Raw genomic sequence first — 15,460 nt, forward strand, 5'->3', positions numbered from 1 at the left:
ATATCAATGAACAAGTTTTTGACTTCTGGAGTTTACATTTTATTGGTGGGGACTGATAATAAATAAAGAACAAAAAATAAATCTAATGAGTTTCATAATAAAAATATATTAAGTATATTGCAGCAAGGTAAAGTGGGTTAAGGAGATAGAGAGTGATGGACAGAATGCTGTATTTGATAGTCTGGTCAAGGAAGGCCTTTCTGAGAAGACAGCGATTAAGGAAAAACCTGAGTCAAATGAAGGAATTAGCCATGAAAGTTTCAAGGAGAAGAATAGTTCACAGTAGGAACAGCAAGTGCAAATGCTCTGAGGTGGGAACATGAGGAAAAACATACTGTGTGGAGAGTAGTAAGTGAGAAGAAAAGTTTTAGGAAATGAGTCAGAGAGATAGCCAGGAACCAGATCATATATAAGCTTGTAGGTCATGATAAAGAGTTTGGTTTTTATTCCAAGTGTGATGAGAAGTCATTGTAGAGTTTTAAGCAAGGGAGTGATATGCTCTGATTAAATTTTAAAAGGATATATGGCTATCATGATAAGAATAGACTGTAGGGGGCCAGATGGGAAGAAGAGAGACCAGTCAGGAGGTGATTTCAAAACCCCAGGTGACAGATGATGGTGGTTTGGTCTAAAGCGATCACGGTGAATATGGTGAGAAGAGGTTAGATGCGGTATATATTTTGTAGGCAGAACCAACTGGATTTGCCTATTTAAGAGAATGGCACCACCATCCATCCAGTTTGCTAAGCCAAAAACCTAGGAGTCTTTCTTGACTGTTCTCCTTTACCTCACCCCCACAGCCAATTCATTGCTAGAGTCTGTTAATTCTCCCCAGGTGAAGACTGGGAAAAAGAATTTATGGCAGAAAAACAATGTGAGATGAAATAAATATATAGATGGTTCAGTGGGGGCACTGGTGGTTCAGTGGTAGAATTCTCACCTCCCACTTGTGTTCGATTCTGGGCCAATGCACCTCAAGTGCAGCTACCACCCATCTGTCAGTGGAGACTTGCATGTTTCTGTGGTACTGAACAGGTTTCAGTGGAACTGCTAGAGTAAGACAGACTAGGAAGAAAGGCCTGGTGATATACTTATGAAAGTCAATGAAAACTCTATGGACCGCAACTGACTGATCCACAACTGATCACGGGACTGGTATACAACTGGACGTTTTTTCCTTACATTATGGATGGGGTTCCCACAACAACAGCAACAATCAGGCCACAGACTATTTCTCAATGAAACTAATTAAAGAAATAGTATCCATGCTTAAATATCACTACATGGAATGATTTTCCCTGATGCTTCCCCCAACCTAAACTGCATTAATCCCATTTTATGCACCCTAAATTCCTTGTTATTTTCCCTCATAGAAGCTATCACAAGTTGTGGATATATATTTATGCATTTGGTTACTTATTTACTGTCTATCTCAGTAAGCTGTAAACTTAAGTGAATGCAGGGACAAAGTCTCACTGATCTCTGTCTCTAGTATCTGCATACTATCTGCTGTGTAGAAGGTACTCAATTTTTAATGAATAAATAAATGAATAAATGAATATAAGTATAAGGAAGATTATTTTAAAAAGAATGCTGATTATCTTCTATGAATGACTTAGAGCACAAGCAAAGAATGAGATTAGGAATAACAAAAATATTCTTTTTTAAAATTTTTATTGTGCTTTAAGTGAAAATTTACAAATCAAGTCAGTCTCTCATACAAAAATTTATATTTGCCTTGCTATATACTCCTAATTGCTCTTTCCCTAATTAGACAACCCGCTCCTTCCCTCCACTCTCTCTTTTCATGTCCATTCCTCCAGCTTCTAACCCCCTCTGCCCTCTCATGTCCCCTCCAGATGGGAGATGCCAACATAGTCTCAAGTGTCCACCTGATCCAAGAAGCTCATTCTTCACCAGCATCTTTTTCTATCCCACTCCCATTGTCCAGTCCAATCCCTGTCTGAAGAGTTGGCTTTGGGAATGGTTCCTGTCCTGGGTTAACAGAAGGTCGGGGGGGCATGACCACCGGGGTCCTTCTAGTCTCAGTCAAAGCATTATGTCTAGTCTTTTTACAAGAATTTGGGGTCTGCATTCCACTGCTCTCCTGTTCCCGCAGGGGTTCTCTGTTGTGTTCCCTGTCAGGGCAGCCACTGGTTGTAGCTGGGCACCACCTAGTTCTTCTGGTGTCAGGATGATGTACTCTCTGGTTTATGTGGCCCTTTCTGTCTCTTGGGCTCGTAGTTGCCTTGTGTCCTTGGTGTTCGTCATTCTCCTTTGCTCCAGGTGTGTTGAGACCAGTTGATGCACTTAGATGTCCACTAGCTACCACTTAAGACCCAAGACACTGCTCTCCAAAGTGGAATGCAGAATTTTTTTTAATACTTTTTATTGAGCTTTAAGTGAATGTTTACAAATCAAGTCAGTCTATCACATATAAGTTTATATACACCTTATTCCCTACTCCCAATTACTCTCCCCCTAATGAGTCAGCCCGCTCCCTCCTTCCAGTCTCTCCTTTCATGACAATTTTGCCAGTTTCTAACCCTCTCTACCCTCCTATCTCCCCTCCAGACAGGAGATGCCAACACAGTCTCAAGTGTCCACCTGATACAAGTAGCTCACGCTTCGTCAGCATCTCTCTCCAACCCATTGTCCAGTCCCTTCCATGTCTGATGAGTTGTCTTCGGGAATGGTTCCTGTCCTGGGCCACCAGGTGGTTTGGGGACCATGACCGCTGGGATTCCTCTAGTCTCAGTCAGACCATTAAGTCTGGTCTTTTTATGTGAATTTGGGGTCTGCATCCCACTGATCTCCTGCTCCCTCAGGGGTTCTCAGTTGTGCTCCCTGTCAGGGCATTCATCGGTTGTGACCAGGCACCATCCAGTTCTTCTGGTCTCAGGATGATGTAAGTCTCTGGTTCATGTGGCCCTTTCTGTCTCTTGGGCTCATAGTTATTGTGTGACCTTGGTGTTCTTCATTCTCCTTTGATCGGAATGCAGAATTTTTTTATTAATAGATTTTATTACGCCAATTGACTTAGTTGTCCCCTGAAACCATGGTCCCTAAACCCCTGCCCCCTGCTACACTGGCCTTTGAAGCATTGAGTTTATTTAGGAAAATTCTTTGCTTTTGGTTTAGTCCAGTCATGCTGACCTTGCCTGTATTGTGTGTTGTCTTTTCCTTCACCTAAAGTAGTTCTTATCTGCTATCTAATTAATGGATACCCCCTCCCTCCTTCCCTCTCTCCCTCCCTTCTCTCATAACCATCAAAGAATATTTTCTTCTCTGTTTAAACTATTTCTAGAGTTGTTATTATAGTGGTCTTACACAATATTTGTCCTTTTGCAACTAATTTCACTCAGCATAATGCCTTCCAGATTCCTCCATGTTATGAAATGTTTCACACATTCATCACTGTTTTTTGTTGATGCATAGTATTCCATTGTGTGAATATACTATAATTTATTTATCCATTCATCCATTGATGGGCACCTTGGTTGCTTCCATCTTTTTCCTATTGTAAACAATGCTGCAGTGAACATGTGTGTGCACGTATCTGTTCATGTAAAGGCTCTTATTTCTCTAGGATATATTTCAAGGAGTGGGATTGCTGGATCATATGGTAGTTCTGTTTCTAGCTTTTTAAGGATGTTCCAAATCGATTTCCAAATTGGTTGTACCATTTTATATTCCCACCAGCAGTGTACAAGTGTTCCAGTCTCTCCAAAACCTCTCCAACATTTATTACTTTGTATTTTTTGGATTAATGCGAGCCTTGTTGGATTGAGATGGAATCTCATTGTAGTTTTGATTTGCATTTCTCTAACAGCTAATGATCGTGAGCATTTCCTCATGTATCTGTTAGTTGCCTGAATGTCTTCTTTAGCAAAGTGCCCGTTCATATCTTTTTCCCATTTTTTAATTGGGTTATCTGTCCTTTTGTAGTTGAGTTTTTGCAGTATCATGTAGATTTTAGAGATCAGGCATTGAGCAGAAAAGCCATAGCTGAAAACTTTTTCCCAGTCTGTAGGTAATCTTTTTACTGTTTTGGTGAAGTCTTTGGATGAGCATAGGTGTTTGATTTTTAGCAGCTCCCAGTTGTCTAGTTTTTCTTCTGCATTGTTAGTAATGTTTTGTATACTGTTTATGCCATGTATTAGCGGTCATAACGTTGTCGCTGTTTTTTCTTCCGTGATCTTTTTTGTTTCAGATTTTATATTTAGGTCTTTGATCCATTTTGAGTTAGTTTTTGTGCATGGTGTGAGGTATGGGTCTTGTTTCCTTTTTTTGCAGATGGATATCCAGTTATGCCAGCACCATTTGTTAAAAAGACTGTCTTTTCCCCATTTAACTGCTTTGGGGCTTTTGTCAAATATCAACTGCTTATATGTGGATGATTTATGTCTGGATTCCCAATTCTGTTCCATTGGTCTATGTATCTGTTGTTGTACCAGTACTAGGCTTTGACTACTGTGGCACTATAATAGGTTCTAAAAAGCAGTTAGAGTGTGGCCTCCCACTTTGTTCTTCTTTTTTCAGTAATGCTTTACTTATCCGGGGCCTCTTTGCCTTCCATGTGAAGTTGGTGATTTGTTTCTGAATCTCATTAAAAAAATGTCATTGGAATTTGGATCGGAATTGCATTGTGTCTATAGATCACTTTTGGTAGAATAGACATTTCCACAAAGTTAAGTCTTCCTATCCATGAACAAGGTATGTTTTTCCACTTATGTAGGTCTCTTTTGGTTCCTTGCAGAAGTGTTTTGTAGTTTTCTTTGTATAAGTCTTTTACATCTGTGGTAAGATTTATTCCTAAGTATTTTATCTTCTTGGGGGTACTGAAAATGGTATTGATTTGGTGATTTCCTCTTTGATGTTCTTTTTTTTGGTGTAGAGGAATCCGCCCCCATGTGTCTGTCAGTTTGTTGTACTGTGGGGGCTTGTGTGTTGCTGTGATGCTAGAAGCTATGCCACCAGTATTCAGATACCAGCAGGGTCATGCATGGAGGACAGGTTTCAGCTGAGCTTCCAGACTAAGACAGACTAGGAAGAAGGATCTGGCAGTCTACTTCTGAAAAGCATTAGCCAGTGAAAACCTTATGAATAGCGGACATTGAATCAGAACATTGTCTGATATAATGCTGGAAGATGAGCCCCCCAGGTTGGAAGGCACTCAAAAGATGACTGGGGAAGAGCTGCCTCCTCAAAGTAGAGTCAACTTTAATGACGTGGATGGAGTAAAGCTTTTGGGACCTTCATTTCCTGATGTGGCATGACTCAAAATGAGAAGAAACAGCTGCAAACATCCATTAATAATCAGAACCTGGAATGTACAAAGTATGAATCTAGGAAAATTAGAAATTGTCAAAAATGAAATGGAACGCATAAACATCGATATCCTAGGCATTAGTGAGCTGAAATGGACTGGTATTGGCCATTTTGAATCAGACAATCATATAGTCTACTATGCTGGGAATGACAACTTGAAGAGGAATGGTGTTGCATTCATCATCAAAAAGAACATTTCAAGATCTATCCTGAAATACAACGCTGTCAGTGATAGGATAATATCCATATGCCTACAAGGAAGACCAGTTAATACGACTGTTATTCAAATTTATGCATCAACCACTAGGGCCAAAGATGAAGAAATAGAAGATTTTTATCAGCTGCTGCAGTCTGAAATTGATCGAACATGCAATCAAGATGCATTGATAATTACTGGCAATTGAAATGCGAAAGTTGGAAACAAAGAAGTATCAGTAGTTGGAAAATTTCGCCTTGGTGACAGAAACAATGCCGGAGATCAAATGATAGAATTTTGCAAGACCAATGACTTCTTCATTGCAAATACCTTCTTTCACCAACATAAACGGCGACTATACACATGGACCTCGCCAGATGGAACACACAGAAATCAAATTGACTACATCTATGGAAAGAGATGACAGAAAAGCTCAATATCATCAGTGAGAACAAGCCCAGGGGCAGACTGTGGAACAGACCATCAATTGCTCATATGCAAGTTCAAGCTGAAACTGAAGAAAATCAGATCAAGTCCACGAGAGCCAAAATATGACCTTGAGTATATCCCACCTGAATTTAGAGACCATCTGAAGAACAGATTTGACTCATTGAACACTAGTGACCGAAGACCAGACGAGTTGTGGAATGATATGAAGGACATCATCCATGAAGAAAGCAAGAGGTCACTGAAAAAACAGGAAGGAAAGAAAAGACCAAGATGGATGTCAGAGGAGGCTCTGAAAATTGCTCTTGAGCATCGAGCAGCTAAAGCAAAAGGAAGAATTGATGAAGTAAAAGAACTGAACAGAAGATTTCAAAGGGGCTCTCGAGAAGACAAAGTATTATAATGACATGTGCAAAGAGCTGGAGATGGAAAACCAAAAGGGAAGAACACGCTCAGCGCTTCTCAAGCTGAAAGAACTGAAGAAAAAAATTCAAGCCTTGAGTTGCAATAGTGAAGGATTCCATGGGGAAAATATTAAACGACGCAGGAAGCATCAAAAGAAGGTGGAAGGAATACACAGTGTCATTATACCAAAAAGAATTAGTCAATATTCAACCATTTCAAGAGGTGGCAAGTGATCCGGAACCGATGGTATTGAAGGAAGAATTCCAAGCTGCTCTGAAGGCATTGGCGAAAAACAAGGCTCCAGGAACTGATGGAATACCTATTGAGATGTTTCAACAAACAGATGCAGCACTGGAGGTGCTCACTTATCTATGCCAAGAAATATGGAAGACAGCTTCCTGGCCAACTGACTGGAAGAGATCAATATTTATGCCTATTCCTAAGAAAGGTGATCCAACCAAATGTGGAAATTAGAGAACAATATTATTAATATCACGTGCAAGCAAAATTTTGCTGAAGATCATTCAAAAGCGGCTGCAGCAGTATATTGACAGAGAACTGCCAGAAATTCAGGCCTGTTTCAGAAGAGGACGTGGAACCAGGGATATCATTGCTGATCTCAGATGGACCCTAGCTGAAAGCAGAGAATACCAGAAGGGTGTTTACCTGTGTTTTATTGACTATGCAAAGGCATTCAACTGTGTGGATCACAACAAACTATGGATAACATTGTGAAGAATGGGAATTCCAGAACACTTAATTGTGCTCATGAGAAACCTTTACATAGATCAAGAGGCAGTTTATTCGGACACAACAAGGGGATACTGATTGGTTTAAAGTCAGGAAAGGTGTGCGTCAGGGTTATATTCTTTCACCATACCTATTTAATCTTTTTTTATTTAATCTGTATGCTGAACAAATAATACGAGAAGCTGAACTATATGAAGAAGAACGGGGCATCAGGATTGGAGGAAGACTCATTAACAACCTCTGTTATGCAGATGACACATCCTTGCTTGCTGAAGGTGAAGATGACCTGAAGCACTTCCTAGTGAAGATCAAAGACAACAGCCTTCAGTATGGATTACACCCCAACATAAAGAAAACAAAAATCCTCACAACTGGACTAATGAGCAACATCTTGATAAACGGAGAAAAGATTGACATCAAGGATTTCATTTTACTTGGATCCACAATCAACAACCATGGAAGCAGCAGTCAAGAAATCAAAAGACGCCTTGCATTGGGCAAATCTGCTGCAAAGGACCTCTTCAAAGCGTTGAAGAGCAAGGTTGTCACCCTGAAGATTGAGGTGCGCCTTACCCAAGCCATGGAATTTTCAATCATACCATATGCATGTGAAAGCTGGACAATGAATAAGGAAGACTGAAGAAGAGTTGTCGCTTTTGAGTTGTGGTGTTGGTGAAGAATATTGAAAATACCATGGACTGCCAAAAGAACGAACAAATCTGTCTTGGAAGAAATGCGGCCAGAATGCTCCTTAGAGGCAAGGATGGCAAGACTGCGTCTTACATACTTTGGACATGTTGTCAGGAGGGACCAGTCCCTGGAGAAGGACATCATGCTTGGCAGAGTACAGGGTCGGCGGAAAAGAGGAAGACCCTCAATGAGGTGGATTGACACAGTGGCTGCAACCATGAGCTCAAGCGTAGCAATGATTGTAATGATGGCGCAGGACTGGGCAGTGTTTCGTTCTGTTTTGCACAGGGTCGCTATGGGTCGGAACCGACACGACGGCACCTAACAACAACAACAGAGGAATCCAACTGATTTTTATATGTTTATCTTGTATCATGGTGCTCTGCTGAATTCTTCTATTAGTTTCAGTAGGTTTCTGGAAGATTCCTTAGGATTTTCTGTGTATAAGATCATGTCATCTGCAAATAGAGATACTTTGACTTCTTCCTTACCAATCTGGATGCCCTTTATTTCTTAATCTAGCCTAATTGCTCTGGCTAGGACTTTCAGCACAATGTTGAATAAGAGTGGTGATAAAGGTCGTCCTTGTCTGGTTCCCATTCTCAAGGGGAATGCTTTCAGGTTCTGTCCATTTAGCATGATGTTGGCTATTGGCTTTGTATGAATGCCCTTTATTATGTTGAAGAATTTTCCTTCTATTCCTATTTTGCCGAGAGTTTTTATCATGAATGGGTGCTGAACTTTGTCAAATGCTTTTTCTTCATCAACTGATAAGATCATGTGGTTCTTGTCTTTTGTTTTATTTATATGGTGGATTACATTAATTGTTTTTCTAATGTTGAACCATCCCTGCATACCTGGTATAAATCCCACTTGGTCATGGTGAATTATTTTTTTGATGCGTTGTTGAATTCTATTGGCTAGGATTTTGTTGAGGATTTTTGCATGTAAGTTCATGAGGGATAGAGGGCTGTAATTTTCTTTTTTTGTGGTGTCTTTACCTGATTTTGGTATCAGGGATATGGTGGCTTCATAGAATGAGTTTGGGAGTATTCCATCCTTTTCTATGTTCTGAAATAACTTTACTAGTAGTGGTGTTAACTCTTCCCTGAAAATTGATAGAACTCTTCAGTGAAGCCTTCTGGACCAGGGCTTTTTTTTGTTCTGAATTTTTTGTTTGCCTTTTTAGCCTCTTCTTTTGTTATGGATCTATTTAGTTTTCTAACTCTTTTTGTATTAGTTTAGGTAGGTAGTGTGTTCTTAGGAAATCATCCATTTGTTCTAGGTTTTCAAGTTTGTTAGAGTACAGTTTTTCATAGTAATCTGATATGATTCTTTTAATTTCAGTTGGGTCTGTTGTAATATCGCCCATCTCATTTCTTGTTCAGGTTTTTTGCTTCTTCTCCTGTTTTTCTTTTGTCAGTTTGGCCAATGGTTTGTCAATTTTGTTAATATTTTCAAAGAATCAGCTTTTGGTCTTGTTAATTCTTCTATTGTTTTTCTGTTTTCTATTTCATTTAATTCTGCTCTAATTTTTATTATTTGCTTTCTTCTGGTGCCTGAGGGTTTCTTTTGTTGCTCTCTTTCTGTTTGTTCAAGTTGTAGGGATAATTCTTTGATTTTGATCCTTTCTTCTTTTTGGATGTATGCGTTTATTTAGATAAATTGACCTCTGAGCACTGCTTTTGCTGTGTCCCAAAGGTTCTGATAGGAAATGTTTTCATTCTGATTGGATTCTGTGAATTTCCTTATTCAATCCTTAATGTGTTCTATAACCCAGTCTTTTTCGAGCAGTGTATTGTTCAGTTTCCAAGTGTTTGATTTCTTTTCCCTGCTTTTTCTGTTATCGATTTCCACTTTTATGGCCTTATGGTCAGAGAAGATGCTTTGTAATATTTCAATGTTTTGGATTCTGCTAAGGCTTGCTTTATGACCTAATATGTGGTCTATTCTAGAGAATGTTCCATGTGCACTAGAAAAGAAAGTATACTTGGCTGCTTTTGGGTGGAGTGTTCTGTACATGTCTATGAAGTCAAGTTAGTTAATTGTGGCATTTAGATTTTCTGTGTCTTTATTGAGCTTCTTTCTTGATGTCCTGTCCTTTACTGAAAGTTGTGTGTTGAAGTCTCCTACTATTATTGTGGAGCTGTCTATCTCACTTTTCAGTGCTGATAGGGTTTGTTTTATGTATCTTGCAGCCCTGTCATTGGGTGCATAAATATTTAATATGGTTATATCCTCCTGGTATGTTGTCCCTTTAATCATTATATAGTGTCCTTCCTTATCCTTTATGATGGATTTAACTTTGAAGTCTTTGTCAGAAATTAATATTGCCACTCCTGCTCATTTTTGATTGTTGTTTGGCTAATATATTTTTTTCCATTCTTTGAGTTTTTCATTTGTTTGTGTCTCTAAGTCTAAGGTATGTCTCTTGTAGGCAGCATATAGATGGATCATGTTTTTTAACCCATTCTGCCACTCTCTGTCTCTTTATTGGTGCATTTAGTCCATTTACATTCAGCATAATTATGGATAGGTAAAAAAAAAAAAATTTTTTTAATGAATATAGTGCTATCATTTTGATGTCTTTTTTGTGTGTTGTTGACAGTTTCTTTTTCCCACTTAATTTTTTGTGGTGAGTAGTTTATCTTTATATATTGTCTTTTCCTTATATTCTTTGTTGTTGATTTTGTTTCTGCTGAGTCCCTATTTTTTTCTTGTATTTTATTTTGATGTGTAGGATAGTTTGTCTTCTTTTTGGTTACCTTAATATTTACCCCTATTTTTCTAAATTTAAATCTAACTTATGAAAGATCTGTGACTACATTTCTTAGTCCTTCTTTATTGTTTTAGTGTCTTCTTTTACGTAACAACATTGCTGTTTTTCTGTTTTGTGAGCTTTTTGTATCTTGGTTTATTTTTATGATTTCCCTACCTGGGTTGACATCTGGTTGCTCTGTCCTGTGTTCTAGTCTCCAGTTGATATCTGATATTTTTGATTTTGTAACCAGAGAACTCACTTTAGTATTTCTTGTAGTTTTGGTTTGGTTTTTACGAATTCCCTAAACTTCTATTTATCTGGAAATGTCCTAATTTCACCTTCATATTTGAGAGACAGTTTTGCTGGACATATGATTCTTGGCTGGCAATTTTTTTCCTTCAGTGTTTTACATAAGTCATCCCATTGCCTTCTTGCCTGTGTGGTTTCTGTCGAGTAGTCCAAGCTTATTCTCATTGGCTCTCCTTTGTAGGTGACTTTTCTTTTATCCCTAACTGCTCTTAAAATTCTCTCTTTATCTTTGGTTTTGATGTCTTGGTGACTTTCTTTTGAGATCTACCTTATGTGGAGTTCAGTGAGCATCTTGGATAGATATCTTCTCACCTTTCACAATATCAGGGAAGTTTTCTGCCAATGAATCTTCACCAATTCTCTCTGTATTTTCTGTTATCCTTCCCTGTTCTGGTACTCCAATGTCTTATAAGTTATATCTCTTGATAGAGTCTCACATGATCCTTAAGGTTTCTTCATTTTTTTCAATTCTTTTTATCTGATTTGTCTTCAAATATACTGTTGCCAAGTGGTTTATCTTCAAGTTCACAAATTCTGCCTTCTACTTGCTTGATTCTGCTTCTCTGGCTTTCTATCGAGTTGTCTAATTCTGTAATTTTATTGTTAATCTTCTGAATTTCTGATTGCTGCCTGTCTGTGGAGTTTTCCAGCATATTGAATTTTTCATTATGTTCCTGTATAACCTTTTTAGTTTCTTCAACTGCTTTATCTGTGTGTTCCTTGGCTTGTTCTGCATATTGCCTGTTTTCCTTCTTGATGTCTTGAAGGGTTCTGTTAATAAATTTTTGTAGTCTGCATCCAGTAATTCCAGGAAGGCATTTTCATCTATAAGATCCCTTGATTCTTTGTTTTGAGCATTTTTTTGAGGTGATCATGGTCTGTTTCTTTATGTGACCTGATATTGACTGTTGTCTCTGAGCCATGTATAAGTTATTGTATTAGTTTATTTTATGTTTGCTTAGTGTATCCTGGGGCTCAGCAGAGCCTATCTCACACCCAGGAAATCAACAGCCTCTGAAGCCAGCTTGGGGGCGGGGTGCCTGGTAAGATATACGCAAGTAGTAAGCTTTTGCCGAGAGCACCATTCTTCTCTGGTTCCGGAGGTATGGGTAGGCTGTGGCTGGCTGCTTTTCCCTATGGAAACTGCGGACCAACACTAGTACCAGCCCGCCACAGCTGCTCCCTGGAATGGTGCCTGAGGGCTCCTGGTGATTCAGTTCCCGTAAGTCCTCTCTGCTTCTGAACCGTCTCTTCCTCCCCCTGTTGCTCAGTTCACTTTCTAACGTTGCCTTTGATATTCAGGGCTCCTAGCTTGTCATAAATATGCTTGTTTCACTTGTTTTTTCAGGTGTGTGTTGTAAGAGGGCTCGCCGGAAGTGTCTGTCTATTTTGCCATCTTGGTCCACCTCCAGCAAAAATATTCTTGACCAAAATATTCTTAAATCCCAGAATGAGTCAAAGAGTAATCACATCTCATTCCTTATAATCAGCATAGAAGTTATTTCCAGCTTTGTTCCTATATAGACTAAATGGACTCTAGAATTGCAGGATCCTGCAAAGTATAAATGACAAACTACTAATCTTGGAATCATTAAATGATTTGTTCATTCAACAAAAATGAGCATCTATTCTCTGCTAGACACTTGGCTAGGCTCTGTGGACTCAACACGGATTCATAGTTCCTGCTTTCAAGGAGCCTGATTTCTAGTAGGAGGATTTATTTGATAGATTTGAATGGCATAAATGGGCATGATATCTTCCCTCCAGGTCTATGCCCATGAGTATGACATCTTAAGGATTGAAAGGAGATTGGTCCATGTGTTAGTCAAGGTCCTCTGAGAGGCAGACACCAAGATGAGATTAAAAGTCCAAGGATTTTACTAGTGGAAATATCTGTGAGAGAAAATAGGGAGGGGATAGTAATGTCTGGGAGAGCTATCAGACCACAATATATGTCTGAACCCAAGTAAAGGAGAGAGGGAAAGAAAGCTGAGCGGAAGTGTCCTAGGCCTTTGAGCAGTCTAAGAAAGTTTTGGCAAAGCCTTAGGGAGTCCTCAGGACAGTTAACCTTTAGAGGAATCCTGTGTCTCCCAGGAATGTTGTTGTTAGGTGGTGTCAATTCAGTTGCAACTCATAATGACCCTATGTACAACAGAATGAAACACTGCCCAGTCCAGTGCCATCCTTACAACCTTTACTATGTTTGAGCCCATTGTTGCAGCTATTGTGTCAGTCCATCTCGTTGAGGGTCTTACTCTTTTTTTGCTGACCCTCTACCTTACCAAGCATGATGTTCTTCTCCAGGGACTGATTCCTCCTGATAACGTGTCCAAAGTATGTGAGACGAAGTCTCGCCATCCTCGCTTCTGAGGAGCACTCTGGCTGTACTTCTTCCAAGACATACTTATTTGTTCTTCTGACAGTCCATGGTATATTCAGTATTCTTAACCAACACCGTAATTCAAAAGCATCAATTATTCTCCGGTCTTCCTTATTCATTGTCCATCTTTCACATGCATCTGAGGCCATTGATAATACCATGGCTTGGATCAGGCACACCTTAGTCCTCAAAGTGACATCTTTGCTTTTTAACACTTTTTAACCCAGGGGTATGTCTGCCTTAATTTCTCTGCCATGTATAGTCAGGAGCAGTCTGTAGGCAGTGTGACCTTGGAGGGTAAACTATGATAGATTTCAGAGCACGGAAGCTGGGGTCCTTGGTTAATTATGCTCATTGTGTTTGGAAGTCTACAAGGCTCATACTTACGGCTGCCACAACTTGCTCTATGAAGCTGTGATGACTTATGCAGGCCTCAAATATTTATTTTGAGGAGGTACAGTGGATAATTTCTCAAAGAGAGCATTAGGAGCTGACTGTTAACTGAAAACAACCAAAAGAAATGGTTCAACATAAGAAAATGGATTGCCAGGTTGCTAGTGAGAGAAGTAGTAAAGCTTCACTTTCTTGGTTTCTGAGATCACCTGATCTATGCAGATATATGTATATGTTTTCATAACACTGGTATTTGTTTTTATTGGCACTCTGTAAGGAATGTGCTACCTGCTTTAGTGAGGGCACTGCCATAGCCATGATGAATGAATTTGTAGTGATGTTTCCCCTCAAGTATGCCCATTTTCAGTCTTCCAAACCCCATTAGTCAATTAGACAGCTATTAGAAAATCCATAGCAACCGCTGCAAAGGAGAGTGCAATACTGTTTTCTTTATTTTCCTCCTTTCACGCTATATCAATCATGGTATGATAGATTATACTACAGTAAGAAACAATCTGAAGAACCACAGTGGCTTGAACTGACTGAAGTTTATTCCTCCTCACACTCTTTTTGGATCATCTGGGGCTCCACTCTATGGCATTCTCATTCTGGGACCTAGACTAATGGAATGACTACCATCTGTAATATTGTTCATCACTGTGACAATGGGAAAATAGCAGGTAGTTCAGCATTCAGCAGCTCTTTTTTAAAAAAAAATTATCTTGTTGTTTTAGTTGAAAATAGACACAGCAAAACATACACCAATTCAATAGTTTCTACATGTACAATTCAGTGACATTGATTACATTCTTTGAATTGTGCAACCATTCTCACCCTCCTTTCTCAGTTGTTGCTCCTCCATTAACATAAACTCACTGGTCCCTAAGGTTCTTATTTAATCTTTTGAGTTGCTGTTGTTAATTTGATCACGTATAGATGGTTTTTAAAAGCACATAATGCGCAAGCCAGATTTTTTTTTGCTAGTTAAGCTAAACTGTTGTTTGGTTTTAAGAAGGCTTCAGGGGACATTTTTGGTTTAAGGTTTCAAGATTATCTCAGGGTAATAGTTTCAGAAGTTCACTCAGCTTCCATGGCTCCAGAAATTTTGGATTCAATGAGAATTTGAAATTCTGTTCTGCATTTTCCCCCTTTGATCTGGATTCTTCTATATAATCTTTGATCAAAATGTTCAGTAATGGTAGCTGGGAACCATCTACTTCTTCTGATCTCATGGCAAAGGAGATAGTTGTTCATGGAGGCAATTGGCCACACATTCCACTTCCTCCTCCTATTTCTGACTCTCCTTCTTCCTCTGTTACTCAAGCAAATAGAGACCAAATGTTGTGCTTTCGGTGGACACTTGCAAGCTTTTAAAACCCCAGGCACTATACAACAAACTAGGAGGTAGAATAGAAGCACTAAAAACGTTATTAGGCCAATGAACTGGGATGTCCCTTGAAACCATGACCCTAAACCTGCAAACCAAGGACCCAAATCCCATGAGGTGTTTGGTTGTACGTAAGCAGTCTCAGCGGCTACATTTTTTTTGTCATTGTTATAAATATGTCTGTCACACAAGTTTTGCCAAATTCAACTTTTTACAGGTGTACAACTTATTGACAGCTCTTAAAGCTTCTGCCTGGAAGTGACATGTATCACATTATACTGCTTCAAATGAGTCAAATATTCAAACTCTGACTTTAAGAGGGTAGGAATTATCATCCTTTCATAGAGAGGGGATCCAAATGCTAGTGAACAGTAATAATAGAGTGTATTTCCAGTCTGGATAGTTGTCTAG

This window comes from Loxodonta africana, chromosome X, assembly GCF_030014295.1.
Source record: "Loxodonta africana isolate mLoxAfr1 chromosome X, mLoxAfr1.hap2, whole genome shotgun sequence".
Lineage (NCBI taxonomy): Eukaryota > Metazoa > Chordata > Mammalia > Proboscidea > Elephantidae > Loxodonta > Loxodonta africana.